Source organism: Tachyglossus aculeatus, chromosome 17, assembly GCF_015852505.1.
Source record: "Tachyglossus aculeatus isolate mTacAcu1 chromosome 17, mTacAcu1.pri, whole genome shotgun sequence".
NCBI lineage: Eukaryota > Metazoa > Chordata > Mammalia > Monotremata > Tachyglossidae > Tachyglossus > Tachyglossus aculeatus.
Window position 1 is genome coordinate 17,096,342 of NC_052082.1, and position 9,932 is coordinate 17,106,273.

Sequence of the window (9,932 nt, forward strand, 5' to 3'; positions counted from 1 at the left end):
GGGAAAATGGGATAGATGAATAAATGAAGCACATAGATCAATAGGTACAGAAATTCTGAGGGTTGGTGAGAATTAGTTGGGGAATTCCTCCTGAAGGAGGTGGTTTCTGGGAGGGCTTTGAAGACGGGGAATGTTGTGGGCTGTTGTAGGCTGGCGGAATTGATGATGGTGGATGGCAGTGGTCCAGCTGCTACATTTGCAAAGGGTTGTTAGTCCGGCCACAGGGAGACTGAAATGAGTTGGGGGAAGATTGTATATGTTGGCCCCAGCATTCTGTTTCAGCTGGGCCCTGGGCGTCACTTTGAACCAGCATAATGTGGAGAGAGGAGTGGGATTGAAGGGTTGGAGAATTATTATTATGTTTTAAAGTTTTAATTTACAGAAAACTTTCAGAATCAGGTATCTTAACTCTCCACATTTATTACATTGTCAGGAAGCACATAGGAACAATTGTAGAATTCAACCCATTCTTTTTTTGTGCCTTTTTTGTCACAGTGCCAGAGTCTAAAATAGCGGTCTTTATAAGATAAGGTTTTAGGCTGAATTTTTTTTTCTTTTTTTGACATGATTGGAAGTGCCAAGTAGGAGTGAACTTTCTTAGTTACCTTTGTAGTTTGTCATTGTAGTTTAGGCCAGGAAGGAGGCTGGTCCATGTAGCCTGGCTTTCTGTTCACAGATTCCCTGATTTTTTTTTTAAGCTACTTGCTTTCTCATGGGAAAATTCACAACTGGTTGTATGGTCCCATAAAGAGTTTGGATGGTTGCTTTTGAATTTGGAAGTGGTTTTTTTTTACTCACTCCTAAAGGGTTGCACTTCTTAAAATTTGCTCTTTAAAATGTTCTAAAGGTGATGTTCTCAACAGCAAAGGCCTGGAAACCCAAAAGTGAAAGTGAGGCTAATATAGCTGTTTCAGTATTTGAAATCTTATGTGCCTATGCAATGGCTTTGTAATGGCTTTTTTTTTTTTGAGGTTACTTTCGCTTTAGTTTTTTTTTCTGCTTTAATTTTTGCTGTTTGTTAAACTTTTTGTATATCATTGAGGGAAATAGATACTCCATGTATGGTGTCCTATGAAGGTCTTATCTTGTTTTATGCTATCGGGTCATCTACAACCCATAGCGACATCATGGACATGTCTCTCCCAGGACGCCCCGCCTCTATCTGCAATCATTCTGGTAGTGTATCCATAGAGTTTTATAGGTCAGAATACGGATGTGGTTTACCATTGCCTCCTTCTGCACAGTCAACTTGAGTCTCCTCTCTCAACTCTCTCCCGTGCCACTGCTGCCCAGCACAGGGAGTTTTGACTTGTAGCAGATTGCCTTCCACTTGCTAGCCACTAGCCAAGCTAGGAATGGAATGGGTACGCCTCCGCTTGACTTTTCCTCCCGTAGACGAGACTGGTAGAGTACTGGAAACTTTCCAGGTGCGACCCTGAGAGGCCTATAAAGGTACTTTGTCTCTCACAGTCTGTTGTTTTTTTTTAATTAGTCTTTTTTATGGTTGTCTTTTGTTAAAGTGCAATTTTAATTTTCATGTGTGAAGCCACACTGAAAACTAAGCTTAAAAACAAAGTTTAAGAACCACAGGGCATTCTCTCCACTTCAGGATTCATTAAGGTCAAACTGTCCCTGTCCCTGGCTTTGAAGTGGTGTCAGCCAGGGACAGGCTTGGCCAAGGGGATTTGACTAGTGTGGCAGTGTTCCCAAGCCACGGCATGTTTGACTGGGACGCCCTTAAGCCAGTCAATCAGCTGGACAAATATTAGCATATCTAGTACTGTAACATGGACTCTAGTCTGCTATATTTATTTAGTGATCTTGGAAAAATAATCTGCATTTATGTATTCTTTTGATTGTAAAAAAAGGAATGTTACCATCTAGGTTCCCACCTGTGAATGTTCTGACTTGTTTGAACATGGCTCCCAGGCAGTAATTGATTAGGAGTCTTAGGTTTTGGATAAACATACTCTGACTTTATCTGTTGATCAAAGACAGACCCATTCTGGCTTAAACTTAACTATATCAGAAGTTATTTCATTGTATACATATGTTCTTGGGTACTTTATAACTTCTAGAAATAAAATTTGTTCAGCCTAAACCTTCTCAAGATCTGCAGTCTAACTTTTTTTTTTGATTGTATTCTCCCCCAGCACATAGTATAGTGCTTTTTTGCACATCATAGGCACTCAAAACACTATTAAGTAAATGAAATAATCGCTGTATAACATAGGCCTCTTTGTCACCCTTTCAGTTGAGAAGTAGCAGTGCCTAGTGGAAAGAGCACAGGACTGGGAGTCAGAGGACCTGTATCTAATCCCATTTCTGCCACTTGTCTGTTGTGTGACCTTGGGCAAGTCCCATCACTTCTCTATGGCTCAGTTCTCTTGTCTGTAAAAATGGCGATTCAATACTTGTCTTCCCTCCTATTTAGAATGTGAGCCCCTTGTGGGACAGGGACTGTCTGATTATCTTATATCTACCCCAGTGCTTAGTACAGTGGTTAGCACATAGTAAGCACTTAACAAATATTATTATTACAGCAAACAGGAGGGGAGCAGGAGAGTGGGGAGAGAAGAGAAAGGAGCTTAATTGGATATGTGGGCCAGAGTTTAGAGCAAAAAGAGAAGAGAAAACAAACTCAGATTTTTCAAGTAGGGAAAAAAATGCACTTAGTAGTAATAATAATAATGATGATGATGGCATTTAAGTGCTTACTATGTGCCAAGCACTTGGGGGGATACAAGGTAATCAGTTTATTCATTCATTCATTCAATAGTATTTATTGAGTGCTTACTTTGTGCACAGCACTGTACTAAGCACTTGTGAAGTACAAGCCGGCAACATCTAGAGATGGTCCCTACCCAGCAGCGGGCTCACAGTCTAGATGGGGAAGACACACACATAAAAAATCATTCATTCATTGAGTCGTATTTATTGAGCACTTACAGTGTGCACAGCACCGTACTAAGCGCTTGGGAAGTACAAATCAGCAGCATACGGAGACGGTCCCTACCCAACAATGGGCTCACAGTCTAGATGGGGGGAGACGCAACAAAACATCATTAATTCATCACACAGCAGACATGTGGTGGAGCCGGGATTAGAACCTGTGCCCTCTGACTCCCAAGCCCAGGCTCTTTCCACTGAGCCACGCTGCTTCTTGTAAAGTGCTCGGCACGTAGTAAGCGTCAATAAACACAAGCGAATGAATGAATACAAATCCTGAGCCCCTGTAGATGCTCAGCTATACATTATTTATATCTTCCATTACATGCAAATGTTTTTACGTCCTTATCCCTCATCAGAGAGTCAGCTTCTTGTGGGAAGGGACTGTGTCCGGTGATGTCAGTCAGTGGGATTTACTGTCCTAAGCACTTGGGAGAGTACACTTCAACAGAATTAGCAGTCATGTTCCCTGCCCATAATTACGTTTACTTTCCCAAGCGCTTAGTTCAGGTCACAGAGGGAGCTCAATAAATACCATCATGACATCTCTTTGGGTCTTCACAACTCTCAAACCGTCAGTGATATTTATTGGGTGCTTACTGTGTGCAGAGCGCTGGACTGAGCCCGGTGAGCCCCAAGTGGGGCAGTCTTAATCCCCATTTAGCAGATGAGGTAAGTGAGGCCCAGAGAAGTTAGGTGACTTGCCCAAGGTCACACAGCTGACAAGTGGTGGAACTGGGATTAGAACCCATGACCTTTGACTCCCAATCCCGTGTTCTTTCCAATGAGCCCTGCTGCTTCTCTGCAGAGTGGAGTAGTAGTGGAGGTGGCAGAGCCAGATTGGTCAGGTGGGGGTCGGGAAAATTCCAGGGGACCTTTGGAGACCAAGTTAGCCACGTTGCTTCATAAAACTTCATAGGTTGCTCAGTCCAAGTTAGCCACGTTGGACTGAGCAACCTGTGAAGTTCCTTTTGCTGCTGTGTTTTCTGATTCGGAGCTCTGGAGTGTCCCGGAACTGGGTAGGAGGGCGGTGAAGTGAAAGCAGAGGAACTCCACTCCTTGTTCTCAAGTTCTCTTACTGCTGAACCCTGGTAAGAAGTTTGGAGCCATTTGGGGAGAACGGAGACAGCAGCTCAGAAAAATGACCCCCAAATTCTTTATGCATTTATTTAGTTAAGGGCTGTTACCTCCAGAAAAATCCAAGGCTTTCAAGTAAATGGGTGGTGTAATCTTTTTTTTCTTTCCTTTTTTTTTTTTTTAAGTATTTGTACGGAGAGGTGCATTAGAAATGGCACATGGCCCTTTTTAGCAAATGCAGCTGTCCGTCCAGGGATAATTTTTACGTGCCTATAATGTGGAAGGGAATGTTGGTCATGCGTCAACTGATGTCTCTTCTTTAATAGTATCACTTCCAAACACATTCATGAGCAGGTGCCGTCTCCAGAGTGATTCTCTCTAGTCCAGAAGAGGTAGAGGAAGTGGTTGCCCGTCTGCCCTCAGGGACGTATGTACCCATCCCCACAGCGTTTATGTACATATCTATAAATCATATGTTCTAAATTATGTGTTCATTCAGTCATATTTATTGAGCACTTACTGTGTGTGGAGCACTGAACTAGGCACTTGGGAGAGCACAGTACAACAATAAACTAACATTCCCTGCCCACAACGAGTTTACATGTTAATATCAATCTCCCCTCTAAACTCTAAGGTTCCTGTGGGCAGGGAGTGTGTCTAACTCTATTGCATTGTACTCTTCCAAGCCCTTACTCTGCACATAGTAAGCACTCAATAAATACCATTGATGATGAAGGGACCTTCATCGTCTTACCTTACCTTACCACCTCTGAGCTTGTGGTTTTTGTTTTTCTTTTTAAATCCTCTGGACTGTAAACCCCTGAGGGCAGGGATCATGTTTACCACCTCTTTTTTTGTATTGCACTCTCCCAAGTGCTTAATATGGTATTCTGCACTCAGTAAATGCCATTGATTGCTCCAGTTTCCCTCAGCAACACTTGCATGCTGCAGTTCTCCGTGTTGGATTTAGTGGGGTTTTGTGTGCTGGATTGCAGAGTGCATCCATAGCCAACTCAGAGCTTGGGCAGAAGTGGTGCTGCCTTTGCTGCTTAATCACTCGCTTTCATTCATTCATCCACCCATTCATCCATTCATTCATTCAATCGTATTTATTGAGCGCTTACTGTGCGCAGAGCACTGTACTAAGCGCTTGGGAAGTACAAGTTGGCAACATATAGAGACGGTCCCTACCCAGCAGCAGGCTCACAGTGTAGAAGGGGGAAACAGACAACAAAACATGTGGACAGGTGTCAAGTCGTCAGAACAAATAGAATGAAAGCTAAGTGCACATCATTAACAAAATAAATAGAATAGTAAATATACACAAGTAAAATAGAGTAATAAATCTGTACAGACATTTATACAGGTGTTTTGGGGAGGGGAAGGAGGTAGGGTCGGGGGGATGGGGAGAAGGAGAGGAAAAAGGGGGCTCAGTCTGGGAAGGCCTTCTCAGAGTGTATATTAATACTCTAGCAAAATACCTAATTTCTATTCAGGTTACCCAGATCTCATGGTGTTGTGGCTAGAACTTGGGCCTGGGAGTCTCATGGATTATAATAATGATGGCATTTGTTAAGCGCTTACTGTGTGCAAAGCACTGTTCTAAGCGCTGTGGGGATACAAGGTGACCAGGTTGTCCCACGTGGGGCTCACAGTCTTCATCCCCAGGGTTGTGTTGCTGATTTGTGCTTCCCAAGTGCTTAGTACAGTGCTGTGTACACAGTAAGCACTCAATAAATATGATTGGATGAATGAGTGGGTTCTAATCCCAGCTCTGCCACTTGTCTGCTTTGTGACCCTGGGCAAGTCACTTCACTTCTCTGGGCCTCATTTACCTCAACTGTAAAATGGGGATTGAGACTGTGAGCCCCGTGTAAGACAGGGACTGTGTTCATCCCGATTTACCTGTGTCCACTCCAACGCTTAGTACAGTGCCTGGCACATAATAAGGGCTTAACAAATACCACAGTTATTAATTAATTGAGGAAAAATTTAATTTGCTTTTCTTAAAGCTGTTTGAATTTCTTAGGCGCAACAAATTCTTATGCGTAACAAATTCTTATGCGTCTATCTAATCTGAATGAAAACATGTAGTAAGTACCCTTTTTGTTAAGAAAAGTATATTAAGAGATTTTAAATAATTTGAATACATTTTCAGGTTTTTTTAATGTATGCTTTGGATTCTAACTAGTGTGTTACTATAACTATATTAGAATTGTGCATCATTTTGACACCTATAATGCTTTAATATGAAAAGGACTCCAATTTTAATATTTTGGTGATTTTTTTTCTCCCTCTTCAGACTTTTGAGAAACTTCTTATTGCCAATAGAGGGGAGATTGCATGTAGAGTAAGTATAATTTCAATCTCTCAGTTGATTTCTATTCCTTGCCCCCTTTAAGAACCTAAACATAAAGGCTGTTATGAGTATGTTCATGTTAATCACTGGCATTTTTCTATTTTAATATAGGTTATTAAAACATGCAAGAAGATGGGCATTAAGACTGTTGCTATCCACAGTGATGTTGACTCCAGTTCTGTAAGTAATTTTTGATTTATGTTAAGGCTAATGGGCATATCTGTGTCTGGCTCCCCCCCTAGATTGTAAACTCCTTGTGGGCAGGGAATGTCTGTTTATTGTTACATTGTACACTCTCAAGTGCTTAGTACAATGCTTTGAACACAGTAAGCACTCAAGAATTATGATTTGAATGAATGACGCTCAGATTAGGCACCATCTCAAAGGATTGAGTCAGTAATTCCTTTCTCTAGATAAGGTATCTTGGAAGATAAAGAGTAAAGGGTCTGAAAATTCAGCTTTGTATAGTATGGAGGAGTAATTAATTTCACTTCAGTTTTTAACTTTTTTTAAAAACCATTAGAGCCCTGGGTAAAACTAATTCTTCAACCATATAATGGATTGAAGAGTAAAATGGAAACACCAGGCTCCTTAGCAAATATGACCCTTAAATCCTTTTTTATTCCTCCAACATTTTGGTTCATCCAAGCTTGAGAGAACTTTCTGAAACTCTACCCATATTTTTAGCTCCTCTCATAAGGAAGAAAAACTTAAGCAAAATGGAAGTATGTCGTTCATTGAGTGCTTCCTGTGTGCAGAGCACTGTACTAAGCGCTTGGGAAGTACAAGTCGGCAACATATCCAAACCAGGGATCATCTGGGTCGCATACAGCAGCCCCCTGTGAGGGTCTGGGCAGCTTATCGGGCAGCTGGTCCCAGGAGGGGGAAGCTAGAGGAGGAGGAAGATGTGGCCACCTTTAGCAGCTTGCTGTTGGCTGCATATTTAAATAGCTGCTGCTATTCTCTGGGTCTTTTGGAGTTCTGGGAGCCTCAAGATTTCATCCCCTCTTCCTCTCCCTCCCCCCCTGCACTTCTCCCACACTCAGAAGGCCTGGGAAATTTGGAAAAGCAGCGGCAGCGGCAGCAGCGTCTTAGGCAGATGGGCCAGGTTGCTCACTGTCCAGCTCTTCCTGTATCTGTTCTCACTGTCTGAAGGGAAAATCGTCTTTGTGAGCGTGTTCTCCCCACTTCACATTTTACAAATCACTGCTCTCCTGATTGTCACAGCCTTTTGAAATCCCATCTCTTCCAGAAGATCTTTCTGATTAATACTTTGTCTTCCACCCCCCCACAACTTCAGCTCTTCTGTGTAACCTAAGCACTTGGATACTTCTCCTCCCCTCCAGCATTTGCATACATTATGCTAGACTGTAGGTTCCTTGTGGGCAGGGAACGTATTTACCAACTTTACGTTGTACTCTCCCAAGCGCTTAGTACAGCAGCAGCGTGTAGCAAGAAGCAGCATGGCTCAGTGGGCTTGGAGTCAGAGTTCATGGGTTCAAATCCTGTCTCTGCCAATTGTCAGCTGTGTGACTTTGGGCAAGTCACTTAACTTCTCTGTGCCTCAGTTACCTCATCTGTAAAATGGGGATTAAGACTGTGAGCCCCCGTGGGACAACCTGATCACCTTGTAACCTCCCCAGTGCTTAGAACAGTGCTTTGCACATAGTAAGTGCTTAATAAATGCAATTATTATTGTTATTATTATTACAAAGCTCTGCATAAGCACTCAATGAATTCGGTTGATTGTGATAAAAACTGTTTCTTCTTCCTCTCTGTAATTTATTTTAGTGTCTCTCTCTTTCCTACTAGATGGTAATCTCCTTGAGAGCAGAGATCATGCCTAACTCTGTTGTGTTCACCCCAGAACTTAGTACAGGGCTCTGTCCAGGGTAAACACTCAGATACTGTTGATGGATGTCTGCAGTGGAGAGTCAAAAAAAATGCTTATCTGTTGATTGAAAATTGAAGGCAGAAAATGTCCTTAGAGTGCAGGTATTATACAGTGCCTAGAACACGAGTACATGTGAATCTCTAAGTATTTATAGCAGTAAATGAAAAGGAAAACAGTCATCATTGGCTAATATTTATTAATGCCCTCATTGAGTTGTGCTTTATTAGGTGTTAGTATAATTTGGATAATAGAGTTTATAATTTCTCTGGCAAAAGAACAGGAAAATTATAAGGAACTTCATAAACTAATTGAAGATTGAAAACATTTTAAAATGCAAGGAAAATTAAATTGCCTCACAACTTGAAGTAGAGGGAACGAACCAAATTGAAAAATAGTTAGCTGAATCTACTGTTAATTTAGGAGGAAGGTTGGTTAACTGCGACTCTTCCACATGCACCGGGAGTCCTGCTGGTCCCCCTGCGAAGAACCCCGCGGGTTGTGGATGGGCAGGGACTGGAGAGAGACACAGCTGTGGAGGGAGGTAGCACAAGATGTCCCTCCTGCAGGTCGCTGGTCCTTCTGCCTCTCCTTTCCCAGGCTCTTTTGGGCCTGTTTTCTCTCGCTGCTTTTCTTGCTGCCATCGTCGCCTCTCCCTCTCCCCACCCTCTCAGCCCCCCCCCCTCCACTTAATGAAATCCCTTGGCTATGAAAAGCAAGAGCAGATGAACATGAGGATAAAGAAAGTCTTCCTGTTAATATACTGAGTTTAGTGGAGGGCTGAAGAAGTCTCAGAATCTAAAACGATCAAGTTTATAATAATAATAATAATAATAATAATAATAATGGGCATTTGTTAAGCGCTTACTATGTGCAAAGCACTGTTCTAAGCGCTGGGGAGGATACAGGCTGATCAGCTTGGCCCACGTGGGGCTCACAGTCTTAATCCCCATTTTACAGATGAGGTAACTGAGGCCCAGAGAAGTTGAGTGACTTGCCCAAGATCACACAGCAGACATGTGGCGGAGGCGGGATTCGAACCCATGACCTCCGACTCCAAAGCCCGTGCTCTTTCCACTGAGCCACGCTGCTTTTGAACGTGGGTGGTTAACAAGATAACTAGAACAAATTCTGAGCAGGAAACAGAGACTGGGGTTAGCATTGGTACTATTTAGAGTTCAAGAAGTCTAAGAATCTAAAACGATCAAGTTTATAATAATAATAATGGGCATTTGTTAAGCGCTTACTATGTGCAAAGCACTGTTCTAAGCGCTGGGGAGGATACAGAGTGATCAGGTTGTCCCATGTGGGGCTCACAGTCTTAATCCCCATTTTACAGATGAGGTGACTGAGGCCCAGAGAAGTTGAGTGACTTGCCCAAGATCACACAGCAGACATGTGGCGCAGGCGGGATTCGAACCCATGACCTCTGACTCTAAAGCCCGTGCTCTTTCCACTGAGCCACACTGCTTTTGAACGTGGGTGGTTAATAAGATAACTAGAACAAATTCGGAGCAGGAAACAGAGACTGGGGTTAGCAATGGTACTATTTAGAATTCATAATTGTAAAGCTGCGTGACCTAGCGGAAAGAGCAATGGCTTGAGAGTTCAGAGGACTTGGGTCCTAATCTCATCTCGGCCAGTAGCCTGCTGTGT

The 9,932-nt window shown here is 42.7% G+C and overlaps 1 non-coding gene across 1 annotated transcript; it reads right to left on the minus strand.

The window, feature by feature from the left end:
• Positions 1–1,307: 1,307 nt before the first annotated feature.
• Positions 1,308–1,445, minus strand: LOC119939772. The gene has a single exon (XR_005454735.1). It is a non-coding gene; the product is annotated as a small nucleolar RNA SNORA7 (small nucleolar RNA).
• Positions 1,446–9,932: the final 8,487 nt, after the last annotated feature.